Source organism: Callithrix jacchus, chromosome 12 (assembly GCF_049354715.1).
Source record: "Callithrix jacchus isolate 240 chromosome 12, calJac240_pri, whole genome shotgun sequence".
Classification (NCBI taxonomy): domain Eukaryota; kingdom Metazoa; phylum Chordata; class Mammalia; order Primates; family Cebidae; genus Callithrix; species Callithrix jacchus.
Genome location: NC_133513.1, coordinates 43,538,687 through 43,556,138, shown reverse-complemented (window position 1 = coordinate 43,556,138; position 17,452 = coordinate 43,538,687). Strand labels below are relative to the sequence as shown.

The 17,452-nt window shown below is 40.2% G+C and overlaps 1 protein-coding gene across 8 annotated transcripts in view; it reads right to left on the bottom strand.

Moving 5' to 3' along the window:
• Window positions 1-17,452, bottom strand: part of WAPL (WAPL cohesin release factor) — a 95,593-nt gene that overhangs the window by 46,728 nt on the left and 31,413 nt on the right. The window lies entirely within an intron of this gene.

The window sequence follows — 17,452 nt, the reverse complement described above, 5'->3', positions numbered from 1 at the left end:
ACGTGATTCTCCTGTCTCAGTCTGCTGAGTAAGCTGGAATTACAGGCATGTGCCACCACACCCAGCTAATTTTGTAGTTTAGTAGAGACAGGATTTCTCCATGTTGGTCAGGCTGGTCTCGAACTCCCAACCTCAGGTGATCTGCCCTTAGCCTTAGCCTCCCAAAGTGCTGGGATTATAGGCTGAGCCACTACACCTAGCCGAAAAATTTTAAAGTCTGCTTATTTTTATATAAAATAGAAAAACAGAAAAAAAAGCAGAAAACACTAAAATTGGTTCCCTACAAGGGTGGATGACAAACTGGAACAGCTCTCAGATGAAGACCTCATTAAACTTACCTTTTTATTTAGTTTTGTCTTTTATAAAGACAAAAATACTTTTTATTTAAAAAAAAAAAGTAAGAATAGAAAGGGAAAATACTACCTTTAAGTTTGCTAAAGCAAACCAGAACAAAGAAACCTACTCATATTTCACATGGACAGCAAATACCGTGGAGAGAAGACAGACAAATCACCCATCTCACTGACCAACCTCGAGGCAGGCAGGCAAAGCAGAAATAATCCCAAGTAATTTGTGAACACATTTGACTTTATACCCTCAATCGTGGCAGGGTGGAGTGGGGCAGGTGCAGAACTGCCAAACAATTCCTAAAAATTTTTGTAGAGTTACTTATTGTAGTGGAATGGGCAAAGCAATTCTGTACCTATTAAAGGTTGAGTAAATGTGTTGCTGTTGTTCACTGTGAAAAAGACAGAAGGCAAGAAAGAACCCTGGGTTCTTGCTGTGAAAAAGACAGAAGCAAAGAAATCCTGAGAGGATGCATTAATACTGCAGATATCAGTGTGAATTCATGATTTCTAGATTTATGTGCATAGGCATGAATCCACATATATATGGGAAGATATATTTATATGTGAATGTATGTGAATATACATACACGTATGTAATATACGTATACATGCATGTTTCCTATGTCTGTTTGCTAAAAGGGCCAAGAAGCAAAGAGCACACCTAGGGCCCATTATCATAGTCTCCAATACCATTCTCCACTAAAGAGAATGATCACTCCTCAGAGAACGGGCCTGATCCCAAGGCTACAGCTGAGCAGGTAACAAAGATCTGTGTTACACCAGGAAGAAAGAAGTTTTCATAGAATGATGGGGACATGGCAGAGGAATAAAACAGCCAGCTTGATGAGGCTCTACTAGCCAACTGAGGACCAATTTAGGCCCAAAAGAATTAAGTACAGTAAGCTAGGCGTGGGGGCTCACGCCTGTAAATGCCAGCAATTTGGGAGGCAGGCAGATCACCTGAGGTCAGGAGTTTGAAACCAGCCTGACCAACATGGAGAAACCCTGTCTCTACTAAAAGTACAAAATTAGCCGGGCATGGTGGCACATGCCTATAATCCCAGCTACTTGGGAGGCTGAGGCAGGAGAACTGCTTGAACCCAGGAGGCAGAGCTTGTGGTAAACCAAGATCGCACCATTGCACTCCAGCCTGGGCAACAAGAGTAAACCTTGGTCTCAAATAAAAGAATTTAGTACAGTAATAGATTATAAACCATTGGGGAAAAAGTAGGTATTCACTAAGGAAGTCAAATTCGTAGGAATGAAGAGTAGAAAGGTGTTTGCCAGGGCTGGCAGGTGGGGAAATGGGATTTGGGTCAAAGGGTAGAAACTTCCCACTATAAAATGATTAGGTTCTGAAGATCTGACTTATAGCATGGCGACTACAGTTAATAATAATGTACTTTATAGAGTCATGCACCACATAACAAGGTTTTGGTCAATTACAAACTTCATATACAACGGTGGTCCCATAAAATTTTAAGGGAGCTGAAAAATTCCTGTTGCTTAGTGACATCTTAGCACTATGCATTATGTGAGTGTTTGTGGTGGTGCTTTCATAAACAAACCTACTGAGCTGCCAGTGTTATAAGAGATAGCATATAGAACTAAGTACAGTATGTAACACTTCACAATGACTAGTAACAATAATATAGTTACTACACTGTATTTTTAACCATTTTAGACAATACTCCTACACGTAAAAGGAAAAAAAGTTCATTGTAAAACAGCTTTAGACAGGTCTCCTTCAGGAGTTATTCCAAAAGAAGGCTGACATCATAGGAGATGACAGCTCCATTCATGTTATTGCCCTTGAACACCTTGCAGTGGGGCAAAATATGGAGATGGAAGACAGTGAGAATGATAACTTTGACCCTGGGAAGGCTGGGATTTTTTTTTTTTTTTTTGAGACAGTCTTGCTCTGTTGTCCAGGCTGGAATACAGTGGCGTGATTTCAGCTCCTGCCACCATGCCCAGCTAATTTTTGTATTTTTAGCGGCGATGGAGTTTCACCATGTTGGCCAGACTGGTTTCAAACTCCTGACCTCAGGTGATCCACCCGCCTCGACCTCCCAAAGTGCTGGGATTACAGGCATGAGAGCCACCATGCCCAGGCAACAAAGAAGTTTTTAAAGTAAAATTTAAAATAATTTTTAAAATAGAAAAAAGCTTACAGTAAAGATATAAAGAATGAAAATATTTTTGTACATAGTACAGTGTGTTTAAGCTAAATGTTGTAACAATAGCCAAAAAGTTTTAAAGAAATTAAATGTTTATAAAGTTAAAAAGTTACAGTAAGCTGGCTGGCCACAGTGGCTCATGTCTGTAATCCCAGCACTTTGGGAGGCCAAGTGGGGAGGATGACTTGAACCCTGGAGTTTGAGACCAGCCTGGACAGCATGGTGAAACCCCATCTCTACATGAAATACAAAAATGAGCAGGGTGTGATGTTGTCCACCTGTAGTCCTAGCTACTAGGGAGACTAAGGTGGGAGGATCAATTGAACCCAGGAGGTTGAGGCTGCAATGAGCAGTGATCACACCACTGTACTCCAACCTGGGTGACAGACTGTCTCCAAACAAAAAGCAAAAAAGGAAAGCAAAACAAAAAAGCCATTACAGTAAGCTGAGGCTAAGTATCATTGAATAAACTTATCATCTTATAACTTTAGTGCAGCATATGTGTACAGTGTTTATGAAGTCTACAGTAGTGTCCTAGGCTTTCACACTCACTGACTCCCCACAGCAACTTGCAATCCTGCAAGCTCCATTCACAGTTAAGTGTTCTATATTAAGTATATCATTTTTATATGTATTTTTACTGTACCTTTTTCATGTTTAGATACACAAATACTTACCATTGGGTTACAACTGCCTACAACATTCAGTACGGCAACATGCCAGGAGCAACAGGCTACCCCATATAGCCTAGGTGAGTGTAGGCTAGCTTATCTAGCATTGTGTAAGTACACTATTTGCACAACAATGAAACTGCCTAATGATACAGTTCTCAGAACGTATCCCTGTTAAGCAATATGTGAGTGTAGTACAAAATGGAAAAACAAGTGAAATTCCTAAACACCCTAACATACACAAAGGCACATATGCGTGCGCATACTTACACTTTCTCTCTCTCTGACCATCCCCCGCCCCGCCAACTGTCAAATGGATGCCAGTGCCTTCCAGCTCTGGATTACCTATGGCCACATTTTCTCATTTCAAGCCTCATTTCCTGGGAAATAAGTTAGAGTAAAATACTCTGAACTTTCAAACTTTAAAGGCATCTATACTAAAGAAAATAAGATTAGGCTGGGTGTGGGGGCTTACACCTGTAATCCCAGCACTTTGGGAGGAAGGCAGGTGGATCACTTGAGATCAGGAGTTCAATACCAGCCTGGCCAACATGATAAAACTCCATCTCTACTAAAAATACAAAAATTAGCCCTAGAATATGGTGGCACCTGCCTACAGTCTCAGCTATTCAGGAAGCTGAGGCAGTAGAATCACTTGAACCCAAGAGGCAGAGACTCTACAGTGAGCCAAGATTGCACCACTGCACTCTAGCTGGGCAACTGAGCAAAACTCTGCATCCAAAAAAAAAAAAAAAAAAAAAAAAAGAATAGTACTTTCGTTCCATATTAAAATCCTTCCAGAATAAAGTATTAAAGAAAAAAAAAAAGCACAAGAATTGGATCGCAGAGAGAAAATAAATTACATTTTCCTAAGTGTTTTTGACTTAGGAAAATCAAATAAGGAAGATATATAAGGAAGATAAATGCTTCTGGTTTGGAACAAACACATTGAGGAAATGCTAAGAGTTCTCAAAATTCCAGTAAGAAAAACAATTCTGCCTTTTTAAGATTCCCTTCTTATTCCTTTTTGTATCCCTAGCACAGTGAAAATCATGTAATAAACACTAAATAAAAACAATAATGGAAAAAGGCCAACTAAAACTAACTCCCTCTCTTCCATACCCAGGCCCAGCCAGAACCTTCTTAGCTTCAACAACTCTGGATCACCGACCCAGGAGCTGTAAATGAATGGCGGCAGCTATTAACTTCCACACTTTTGCCAGTTTCTCTCACCACCAAGCCAACTGCTACAGTCTTTTTTCAGGCTTCGTATCAATTAAGATCTCAGGTTTCTAGTACTTGAGAATATAGTGGATCTCACAATACCACATGATGACTGGATCTCAAGATGGTCAGTGAGTCCCCAAACATAGAACAAAGGTAACACTGGGTAAAACTGTTCTGACAGATATATGCTATTTCATGAGACTGGGTTCTAACTGCTAAAGGAAGATATTGTGTGAAAGAAACATTGTTTTCTGAGTGAGATGTAGGAGCACCTGCCCTTTAAAGTCTTCAAGTGTAAGATTTTGCTAGTAAGTTGACAACCTATATAAACTCATTTTATAAAACAAAAAAATAAGTTTATCAAACTATAAAGCTATACCCAACTTTAAAATGCAGGTTTATATAATTATAACATTCTAAAACAACTAAATATGTAACCATGATTTATACTGATAAATTTTAATTGCCCAGATGCCCATTATCCAGTGTCATATCGAAGGACAGATGGGAAGAAAAAATTAAGTCCAGAATGTTCCTTAAAGAGTTAGACAAAAGATAGTGCCAGAAGGGCATAGTTTTAAACCATAGGGGAATAATAAAAGTAAAGGTACAAGCTGGGCACCACGGCTAATGCTTGTAATCCCACCACTTGGGAAGCCAACACCAGCAGATGGCTAGAGCTCAGGAGCCTGAGACTAGCCTGGGAAAAACGGTGAAATCTCATCTCTACAAAAAGTTAGCTGGGTGCAGTGGCGTGCACCTGTAGTCCCAGCTACTCGAGACGCTGAAGCAGGAGAATCACTTGAGCCCAAGAAGTTGAGGCTACAGTGAGACATGATCACACCATTGCACTCCAGCCTGGGCGAGAGGAGTGAAACCCAGTCTCAACAACAACAAAAAGAAAGAAAGTAAAGCTATAAATATTTGAGAATTGAAACTGAGACTGACGTTATGGTTAGTTTCATCAATGACCCAGCAGCAGTCTTCAAGGCAAAACAAGACGACCAACATCCCAGGTAAAACACCACCCATCCTGCAAGCGGAAAACCTATTTATAGTCAGGCTAACTATATAGACAATGAATGCTTACAAGCAGGGAAGACAGGCAGCAGCTGAATAAAAAGGTAGAAATCAAACCATAAGCAAGGCAAGCAGAGGACACAATCTATCAGCACAAATATGACAGATACAAATAATGGCATGTAGGGAAACTGTAGCCAGAAATCAGAAACCAGATGACATTTCATTGATGAAAGCACCAAGAATTGCTCCATGATAAAAACCTTACCTAGAAACAACAGGTACTTAAATCCAGGTATGTTTCAACCCAATCTATCAAATCCTACCTTTATTTTTCTCACCAGCAAATGACAACTTTTCTGAATCATCATTTCAACTATGTTCTTGCTAGAAGTTTTCTTCACCCTTCTCATCTTCTTTCTGGACATGTATTCCTACAGTCAGCCCTCAATCTGGATATTAACAACTTCTCTATATTCCTGGGAGATGTTAAAGTAAATTCTCACAGACAAGTATGCTTAAGAGTTAATGCTTTCTAACACAAGGTAGAGGGTCAGGAAGAGGGAAGGGGGACCTCTTGGCCAGACTCTGTCAGCAGTACTAAAGTGAGGAAGATGGCCGGCGTAGTCAAGAAATTGGTTACATAAATGAGGATTGAGAAAATAAGAACACATGCGGAGGATAAGGGAAACCAGATTTCTCTTGGTGAAGAGAAGTAAAATATGGCAAATGACAAGTCTAGAATAAAACATAGTATTGGACTAGAATCAGAAATATTAGTGTGAACTCATTGTTCTAAACATATATAGAGGCCAGGTGGGTGGCTCAGGCCTATAATCCTAGCACTTTGGGAAGCTGAGGTGGGTTAATCACATGAGGTAAGAAGTTCAAGATTAGCCTGGCCAACATGGCAAAACCCTGTCTCTACTAAAAATACAAAAAAGCCATGCGTGGTGGCACATGCCTGTAATCCCAGCTACTTGGGAAGCTGAGGAAGGAGAATCACTTGAATCTGGGAAGTGGAGGTCGCAGTGAGCCGAGATTGCGCCACTCCACTCCAGCCTTCGTAATGGGAGCGAGACTCCATCTCAAACAAAAAAAAAAATTACATAGAATGATCATGAAATAGGCATGTGTCTGAATATGAAAGAGAATATGCATATTTTCACATATTTCCTAGCTGTCTACTCAAAGAGGGCCTAGAAGTAATGACACTTCAGAAAAAATAACCATACCGAGTAGTGAACAACTCTCTGTCGCCAGGCTGGAGTGCAGTGGTGCAATCTTGGCTCACTGCAACCTCCACCTCCCCGGGTTCAAGCAATTCTCCTGCCTCAACTTCCTAAGTAGCTGGGATTACAGGCACCCACCACTGTGCGTGGCTAATTTTTGTATTTTTTTGTAGAGATGGGGTTTCGCCACCTTGGCCAGGATGGTCTCGATCCTTTGACGTTGTAATCCGCCTGCCTTGGCCTCCCAAAAGTGCTGGGATTACAGGCGCAATTCACTGTGGCCAGCCTAAAATACATATATACATTCTAACATACATGGAGGGGAAGAAAAGATACCCCTTACAACAGAAGGCCAAATACTAGTAACTGTAGAACAAATGCTATAATTAGGACATCACATTTGGCAGCCAATGTTGTAAAAACTGACTCAGGCAAGAATCAGTGCTAAAACTAGGGGATCAAAGTCTAATCAACAAAGGTGATGAACCTGATAGATACCATCTTAACCAAGTGATCAGTTAACATTAATAGTAATGGTACAAACAGATATTGAGTACCACCTGATGGGACACAGCAAGAAAATGGCATCTCCTCTGTACTGCCATCAAAACTGTGTAACATAAATCAAATCATGAGACAGCATCGAACACAAACTAAAGGATATTAGACAAAATAACTGGCCTTAACTCCCCTAAAGATGTAAAAGCCATGAAAAGTCCAGGAAACACAGATCCCATGGCAGACTGAGGGAGAGTAAAGACTTTTGACAACTAAACGTAACATGTGATTCTGGATTAGATCATGGGTTCTTTGTTTAGGAGATGTAGGGGTGTGGTTTAGTTGTTTTGCTATAAAGAACATTACTGGGGCCGGACTCGGTGGATCACGCCTATAATCACAGCACTTTGGGAGGCCGAGGTGGGTGGATCACGAGGTCAAGAGATCGAGACCATCCTGGTCAACAAGGTGAAACCCCATCTCTACTAAAAATACAAAAATTATCTGGGCATGGTGGTGTGCGCCTGTAGTCCCAGCTACTTGGGAGGCTGAGACAGGAGAATTGCTTGAACCCAGAAGGCGGAGGTTGCGATGAGCCAAGATCGTGCCATTGCACTCCAGTCTGGGTAACAACAGTGAAACACTGTCTCAAAAAAAAAAAAAAAAAAGAACAATACTGGAACAACTGCTGAAATTTGAATGGGATCTGTGGATTAGACAATGGATTACATCAATGTTTGATGGGTATGCTGTGGCAATATAGTGAAGTGCTCTTGTTTTTAGAAGATACAAACTAGGTATTTAGGTGTAATGGGCATCATATCTGAATTTACTATCAAGTCACACACACACATATATATACATCAGTGTGATAAGGATGCATTTCACCCTCAAGGGGCATTCAGCAATGTCTACAATGTCTAAAGACATTTTGGGTTGTAACAACTAGGAAAGGCGGGGAGGGGTGCTACTGACAACTAGTGGATAGAGGCCAGGGATGTTGCTGAATATCCTCCAGTATACAGGGCCAGCCTCCAAAACAAGAATTATTCTGTCCAAAATATCAATAGTGCTCAAGCTGAAAAACTATGATAAAGGAGGGGGGAAACTCCTGTCACTCTAAGTCACAAACTACCTCTTTACCACTTGGAAATGGGGCCACTGATACCCTTAAATCTAATCAGATTAAAGAGCCAGAAAATCCAGATACTCCCACTGACTACCAACTACACAAGGGTGTTTCTATTATAACAGAGAATGAGCCAGACACAATGGCTCTTGCCTGTAATTCCAGCACTTCAGAAGGCCAAAGAGAGCAGATCACCTGAGCCCAGGAGTTCAAGATCAGCCTGGGCAATATAATGAGACCCCATCTGTACAAAAAAATACAAAAATTAGAAAGTGTGGCGTCATGTGACTGTACTCCCAGCTACAGGCACTAGCTACCCTCAGGAGGCTGGGATGCAATGAGCCATGATCATGCCACTGCACTCCAGCCTAGGCAACAAAGCGAGACCATGTTTCAAACAAAAACAAAAACAACAAACAAAAACAGGAACTGGAATGACTGCTGAGAACATTTCCTGTATCCACCTAACTGGCCTTCTTTTTTTCCTCCTGGTATGTGCAAGATAACTTATGTAAAACTTCCTTGGAGAACTGAGCTTTCCATGCATCCTAATTTCTCATATATAAACAAATCTGTGTCATCCACATAAGTAAGCCTCTTCTGGGAATAAAATGTTAGGGCTACACCTAAGATCCTGCTCCTGTTAAGTGGTGAAATCAACTGAAGTTGGCTCCTAAAAGTTGTGTTTATTCTAGTTTTGTTTGTAAGTAGGTTTTGTGAGAATTCATTTATGTTTACTATATGTCTTTTAAATTAGAAAATATTTTTGGCCAGGTGCAGTGGCTCATGCCTGTACTCCCAGCACTTTGGGAGGCTGAGGCGGGTGGATTACTTGAGGCCAGGAGTTCGAGACTAGCCTGCCCAACATAGTGAAACCCATCTCCACTAAAAATACAAAAACAAAAAAGAAAATTTATCCGGGTGTAGTGGTGGACATCTGTAATTCCAGCCACTTGGGAGGCTGAGGCAGGAGAATCACTTGAAACTGGGAGGCAGAGATTGCAGTAAGTCGAGATCACATCACTGCACTCCAGTCTGGGCAACAAGAGCAAAAACTCCATTAAAAAGAAAAGAAAGAAGCCAGGCGCAGTGGCTCACGCCTGTAATCCCAGCACTTTGGGAGGCCGAGGCGGGTGGATCACGAGGTCAAGAGATCGAGACCATCCTGCTCAATATGGTGAAACCCCGTCTCTACTAAAAATACAAAAAATTAGCTGGGCATGATGGTGCGTGCCTGTAATTCCAGCTACTCAGGAGGCTGAGGCAGGAGAATTGCCTGAACCCAGCAGGCAGAGGTTACGGTGAGCCGAGATTGTGCCATTGTACTCCAGCCTGGGTAACAAGAGTGAAACTCCGTCTCAAAAAAAAAAAAAAAAAGAAAAGAAAGAAAATATTTATTATGTATGTCCTTTTAGATTTTGCGTGCAGTGCATACTTTGAAATGATCACCCAGTAGTGTCTTATCTAGCATTGTCTAAATTTGAGAATCATACGGTGGAATCAAATTTCAGTAGGAAACCACGAGTTATTAATACATTTTCCATTCAAATACTAATTTCAGAAGAAAACATAAACTATTATTCTTAATAGGGCTGATCTGAATTAATCTGCCTTTATGTTTGGGGAAAAAAATAGCTAAGACATTGCATGCAAGATGTTGTGGGATATACGCTTATCTTTTGGCCCCATTTGTTAATTACCTATTTGAACACTGTCCTGTTCTGTTGTTAGTTTTCTTTACCATTTACTGTATAGTCAACTTTTAAAGTTCTGTAATATGAGACCTTTCTCCAGCTTTTAAATTATTGTTATCTAAAGTTAATAAATCCAGATTATATGTTTCTTACACGTGGGTAACATTAAAATGAATAAAGGCTTTGCCTTGCAAAAAAAAAACAAAAAAGAAAAAAGAAAGTTAGGGCTACTATGTTAAAACATAGCTTGTTAAGACAGCTTTGGCTGGATGCGGTGGCTCACCCATGTAATCCTGGCACTTTGGAAGGTCAAGGTGGGTAAATTACTTGAGGTCAGCAGTTCAAGACCAGCCTGGCAAACAGGCAAAACCCCATCTCTACTTAAAAATATAAAAATTAGCTGGGCATTGTGGTACATGCCTGTAATCCCAGCTACTCAGAAGGCCAAGGCAGGAGAATTGCTTGTACCCAGGAGGCAGAGGTTGCAGTGAGCCGAGATCATGATACTGCACTTCAGCCTGGGGGACAGAGTGAGACTCCATCTCAAAAAAGATACAGCTTTACTAATATTTTTCAAATAAGCTCAGTCCCATAGCCCTTTTTGTTTTGTAAATTAGCAATAATTTTCTTAATTTTCCCTGACACTATCACGTTGCATCCATCAACAGTAAATAGGTCTGCTGCTGACTCAGTTGCCATGACCTGATTTACTTTAGGCCAGGCAGATTCCTTTGTAATCAGGTCAAGTACATGTACACTGCTGCCTTCTAAGTTATGTTAGTTAACAAAGAAATTACTCCAATATTAAGTTCAAAATTAAAAAAACAGAACACAAATAGTTACAAATGAACTCAACTGAACATAGAATTAACATAAGCAGACAATATAAAAATCATTTCAACTAATTTTAACATACTACCATGGCTGTTCATTCTAAGTAAACTATAATCTAAGGACAAATTACAAAAAAATTAAAATTCACTCAATATATTTATTGCTCATATTATTGCAATTATAATTTTTATATATGTATGCTGTAGGATAAAGCAAGTAAGTACACAATTCTGTAATGCTAAATTTGAAATAAAACTATCAATAATATAAACTCATGGTTCATTTTTCAACATATTTCCTAACTCTATCCGAAGAAAGAACCTAGAAGTAATGAACGTACTAAGCACTCAGATCTTGGTTTCTAAGTACTAATGTCCACAAAAACAACCAAGGTTCCTAGAAAAACAGATGATTCCATAAAACAGGGAATCCACAAGATGAGCCTAAGCCATCTTACAGTACCGGAGGCAAGGGAAGTTTTCTCAAAGACGATAGGTTATTTCAAAAGGATACAAGAGACAACTTGAAATGGTTCACATTGGCCAAATCTGAAACAACTTCAACTTTAAAAAAAAGGCAAAATCAACTATAAAACATTTACTAAATATTTATTTTTATTGCATATATTTAACATACGCAAAATGTTTTGATATACACAGTGATTAATACAAGCAAGCAAATTAACATATCCATCACTTTCCCATAGTTTACCCTGTGTGTGTGTTAAAAGCACCTAAATCTACTCTCTTAGCAAATATCCTATATATATTATTAACGACAGGCCTCCTACTATATATCAGAGAGCTACATTTATTCATCCTGTATAACTGCAAGTATGTACTATCTGACCAACACTGGCCTATTTCCTCCCCCTCCTCATCCCTGGTAACCACCATTCTATTCTGTTTCTATGTCTTCAACTATTTTTAGTTTGACACGTAAGTGAGACCATGCAGTTTTTAATATTCTTTGTGTCTGAGTTATTTAACTTAGCATAATGTCAGTAAGTAAACTGTTATCCAATAAGCAAAAACTACTGAGTCTATAGATGAGGACAGTGGGAAGAAGAAGGGAAGGAGAAGAGAGATGGAGGTTCCTCTTTACAAAATTCCAGTTATTATTCCATGAGTATGAAATAACGATTAGAAAACTCATTCTATAGCTCAAGCAACAAATGATGTAGGCAAAGCTCAACAATGGATACTAAAATATGAGGTAAGACAGTAATGTGGAATACGGCACGCACGTGGTGCCAGACTAACACTCTGAAGTCTACTACTAAATTATAAAAGGAGAAATGTATTTTTATTTTGGAAAGAGCTGGCAATCACAACCTTAACTAGGTGGTCCAACAATGATAAGAGGGGAATAATCAGGTGTCATGAAACTTCTGATGTAAAGCATCACACACAATGCAACTGCTGAAATAGTCTTACCACCATGACCCCCAAAAAAGTCTAACCTAAATTTAATCCAACTTCTAGACTTAAATTCCGGAACTTTAATACAGTGAGGCAACAAGTTAAATAGCAATGCTAGGAAACAATCAGATAAATTCTGAATGTAGAACTTTCTGTATCCTGGGCTCTTATAAAAAACATCAGGGCCAAGGGAAATTTTTTTCAAAGGAGGGGACTCTTCAAAAAAAAGAGACATAACTAAATGATTATAGTTTGGAAAAAAATATGAAGACATTTTGAAGATGAGAAACATTGAATACACAGTGATTATCAGATTTTATCAAAGAATTACTAGGAATTTACATAAGTGTTATATAACCACAGGTATGAGACCTTTTTCTTAAGAAATTCAGGCAACTTATTTTTCAAATAAGACCATATATATATTTAATACAGTAAGTATTACACATCATACAATAAATACATACAGAGAAGAGACCATGTACAATTATAGTCAAAATGTTAATTGGAAAGCAATCTAGGCAGAGGGACATGGGTATTCATTTTACTGCTCTTTCACATTTTCCGCATATTTCAAATTTTCATTTATTTATTTATTTTTAAGAGACAGGGTATCACTCTGTTGCTCAGGCTGGAGTGAAATGCTATGATCATAGCTCACTGCAGCCTTGAACTCCTGGGTTCAAGTGATCTTCCTGCCTCAGCCTCCCAATTATGTGGGACTATAGACAAGTCACCATGCCCAACTACATTTTTTTTTTTAAGAGATGGGGCTGCCAGGCGCTATGGCTCATGCCTGCAAATCTCAGCACTTTGGGAGGCCAAGGTGGGTGGATCACGAAGTCAGGAGTTGGAGACCAACCTACTAAACAAGATGGTGAAACCTCGTCTCTACTATAAATACAAAAATTAGCTCAGTGCAGTGGCAAGTGCCTCTAATCCCAGCTACTCTGGAGGCTGAGGCAGGAGAATTGCTTGAACCTGGAGGACAAGGCTGTGGTGAGCTGAGATTGCACCACTGCACTCTGTAGCCTGGGCAAAAGAGTAAGACTCCATCTCAGAAAAAAAAAAAAAAAAAAAAGGCCGGGCGCGGTGGCTCACGAGGTCAAGATATCGAGACCATCCTGGTCAACATGGTAAAACCCCATTTCTACTAAAAATACAAAAATTAGCTGGGCACGGTGGTGCGTGCCTGTAATCCCAGCTACTTGGGAGGCTGAGGCAGGAGAATTGCCTGAACCCAGGAGGCGGAGGTTGGTTGCGGTGAGCCAAGATCGCGCCATTGCACTCCAGCCTGGGTAAGAAGGGTGAAACTCCATCTCAAAAAAAAAAAAAAAAAGATTGGGCCAGGTACATTGGCTCACACCTGTAATCCCAACACTTTGGGAGGCCGAGGCAGACAGATCACCCGAGGCCAGGAGTTCAAGACCAGACTGGCCAACATGATGAAACCCTGTCTCTACTAAAAATACAAAAAATTAGCCAGGCATGGTGGTGCTCGCCTGTAGTCCCAGCAACTCAAGAGGCTGAGGCAGGAGAATTGCTTGCTCCTGGGAGACAGAGGTTACAATAAACTGAGATCACTGAGCCACTGCACTCCAGCCTGGGCAACTGAGCAAGACTAGGTCTCAAAAACTTTTTTAGGCCAGGCACTGTGCCTCACACCTGTAATCCCAGCACTTTGGGAGGCCGAAATGGGCAGATCACAAGGTCAGGGATCAAGACCATCCTGGCTAATACGGTGAAACCTCATCTCCACTAAAAACACAAAAAATTAGCCAGAGTAGTGGTACACACTTGTAGTCACAGCTATTCAGGAGGCTGAGGCAGGAAAATCACTTAAACCCCGGAGGCAGAGGTTGCAGTGAGCAGAGATCGCACCACCACACTCCAGCCTGGGCAACAGTGCGAGACACTGTCCAAAAAAAAAATCAAAAGATGTTATTTGGCTTTTTACTGCACTGACATTTGTATGGATGGGTAAAATTGCTGATGCCTTGGCATGAATCAAGGTAGGATCTCTGAACTGCTACATACTATGTAGCGGTCAAAAAATAAAATGTCAGTTTCACTTAAAGCCCTTAACGAAGGAATAAAAATGATTATTTTTATCAAATCTCTACCGCTGAATATACTAATAATTTCTGTGACAAAACAAGTATGCATAAAACACTGCTGCTGCATACAAAGCATAGTGGTTGTATGGAGGGAAAAAGCACCACTGTTTAAGTTGCAAGCCAAACAAACTACTTTTTTCTCAAACATCGTTCTTTTTTGAGACAGAGCCTAACTCCATCATCAGGCTGGAGTGCAGGGGCGTGATCTCAGTGCACTGCAACCTCTGCCTCCCAGGTTCAAGCGATTCTTCTGCCTCAGCCTCCTGAGTAGCTGGAACTACAGGCACACACCACCACACCCAGCTAATTTTTTGTATTTTTAGTAGAGAGAGGGTTTCACCATGTTGGCCAGGATGGTCTCAAATTCTTGACCTCATGATCCACCTGCCTTGGCCTCCCAAAGTCTGGGATTACTGGCATGAGCCACCACAGCCGGCCTCAAACATCGTTCTTTACTGGAAAGATTGACAAACTATGCTGATTCAAACGTGGGAATGTGGCAGGTATTTTCTCACAAACAAACAGTAAATCTGTCACTGCCAGTTGTTTTCCTTGAAGTATTTGCTTCCAATTAAAAAAAAAAAATTGAACTTTCAAGCAAAAACGACTTTTAGAGAACTTATATCTACCACTGTTAACTTCACACGTTCCCAGTACTTACAAACTTTTCTGAATTTGGCAGTGGTATTAACGTGGTTTTTTTTGATACTGTATAATGAAATGTGTCATCATTTGAAAGATATGCATAATTTATTGTTACCAGTATTTTGCAAGTGACCAGTGTACGATGTTACAAAGCATGTATGGGTAAACACCCATTCAAAATGCAAAACAAAGCAACAGATCTTAATATAATGGTATAAAAGGTTACTGGCATGGTTTTAAATTCCAAGTTGCAACTAAGAAACTCCCATTTCTTGAGTTCTGGGGAAGTACTGTATATATAAGAATATCCAAAATTACCTGAAAAGGCTATTAAAATACAACGACATATCACCATGAAGTCATAGAGTTTTCTAGAAATTCAAAGTCTCAGCTAAGCACCTGGGAGTGCAAAAGCATAACACAATTACAGTGAAAAGATCCCTAAATGGGCTCTTTAGGTAAAAGAAGAAAAACCAGGCCGGGTGCGGTGGCTCCCGCCTGTAATCCCAGCACTTTGGGAGGCCAAGGCGGGTGGATCATGAGGTCAAGAGATCAAGACCATCCTGGTCAACAAGGTGAAACCCCGTCTCTACTAAAAATACAAAAATTAGCTGAGTGTGGTGGTGCGCGCCTGTAGTCCCAGCTACTTGGGAGGCTGAGGCAGGAGAATTGCTTGAACCCAGGAGGTGGAGGTTGCAGTGAGCCGAGATCATGCCATTGCACTCCAGTCTGGGTAACAACAGCAAAACTGTCTCAAAAAAAAAAAAAAGAAAGAAAGAAAAACCAACAATAAGGGCATAAAAATTGAACACATTCATTCTTTAGTTACTAAAAAGCAATTCAATCTACAAGAATAAAAGGTACTGACAGCCTCTAATTGTAACTTTAAAGAACAAAATACTAAAACAAGCTCTTTAAGGAATGTTTTACAAAAAAGGTGAAGCCAAACAAATCATTCTCAATACCTATTCTGGACCATATTACACTTTGGGAGGCGGAGGCAGGCAGGCAGTCTGAGCCTAGGAGTTGAAGACCAGCCTGGGCAACAAAGTGAAACCCCATCTCTACAAAAAATACAAAAGTTAGCAAGGTGTCATGGCGCACACTTGTAGTCCCAGTTATTCAGGAGTCTGAGGTAGGAGGATCACCTGAGTCTGAGGAGGTCAAGGCTGCACTGAGCTGTGATCATGCAACTGCACTCCAGCCTGGGTGGGAGCGAGACCAACTCAAAACAAAAGAAGAAGAGAAATAAAACTTGCCCTAATCTTATGCCATATACAAAAATTAACTTAAAATAGAACAAAAACCTAAACATAAAGGCCTGAACTCTTGGAAGAAAACATAGACGAAAAGGTATGTATCACTGGATCTGGCAACAATTTCTCAGACATGACACCAAAAGCACAGACAACAAAAGAAAATTTAAAATGTTTTTACATCAAAGGACAGTATCAAGACAGTGAAAAGCAACTAACAGAATAGCAGAAAATATTTGTAAATCATATAACTGATGAGGACTAACATACTACTACAACTCAATAAAAACAAAAAAACTCAATTCAAAAATGGGCAAACGGCCAGATGTGGTGGCTCAGGCCCGTAATCCCAAAACTTTGGGAGACCAAAGCAGGTGGATCACCTGAGGTCAGCAGGTCGAGACCAGCCTGATGAACATGGTGAAACGCCATCTCTACTAAAAATACAAAATTAGCCAGGCATGGTGTCACATGCCTGTAATCCCAGCTACTTGGGAGGCTGAGGCAGGGGAATCGCTTAAACCCAGGAGGAGGAGGGTTGCAGTGAGCCAAGACGGTACCAATTGCACTGCTGCCTGGGTAACAAGAGCAAAACTCCATCTCAAAGCAAAAAAACAAAAATAGGCAAAGGACTTGGACATTTCTTCAAAAACAGCCAATAAGCACATAAAATGTGCTCAATATCACTAATCATTAGTGAAGTGCAAATTAAACCACAATGAGATACCACTTCACACCTATTAGGCTATGATCAAAAAACACAAATAGAAGTGTTGGTAAGGATATGAAGAAACTAGAGCCCTCATATGCTGCTGGTAGCAATGTAAAGTGGTTGCAGCCACCACAGAGAACACTTTGGCAGCTCCTCAGAAAGCTATCAATCCAGGAAATCTACTCCCAGGTATATATCCAGAAGAACTGAAAGCAGAGACTCAAAAAGAGAGATCTATATGCCAACCTTCACAGCAGCATTATTCACAGTAGCCAAAAGGTGAGAACAATGCAAGTGTCCATCAAAGATGAATAAACAAAATGTGGAAGGTGTGGCGGTGTGCGGATGTGTGTCGCACACAATGGAATATTATTCATATATATATATATATATATATATATATATAAAACTCACATACAATGGAATTTTATTCAGCTACAAAAAGGAGTGAAATTTTGACATACAG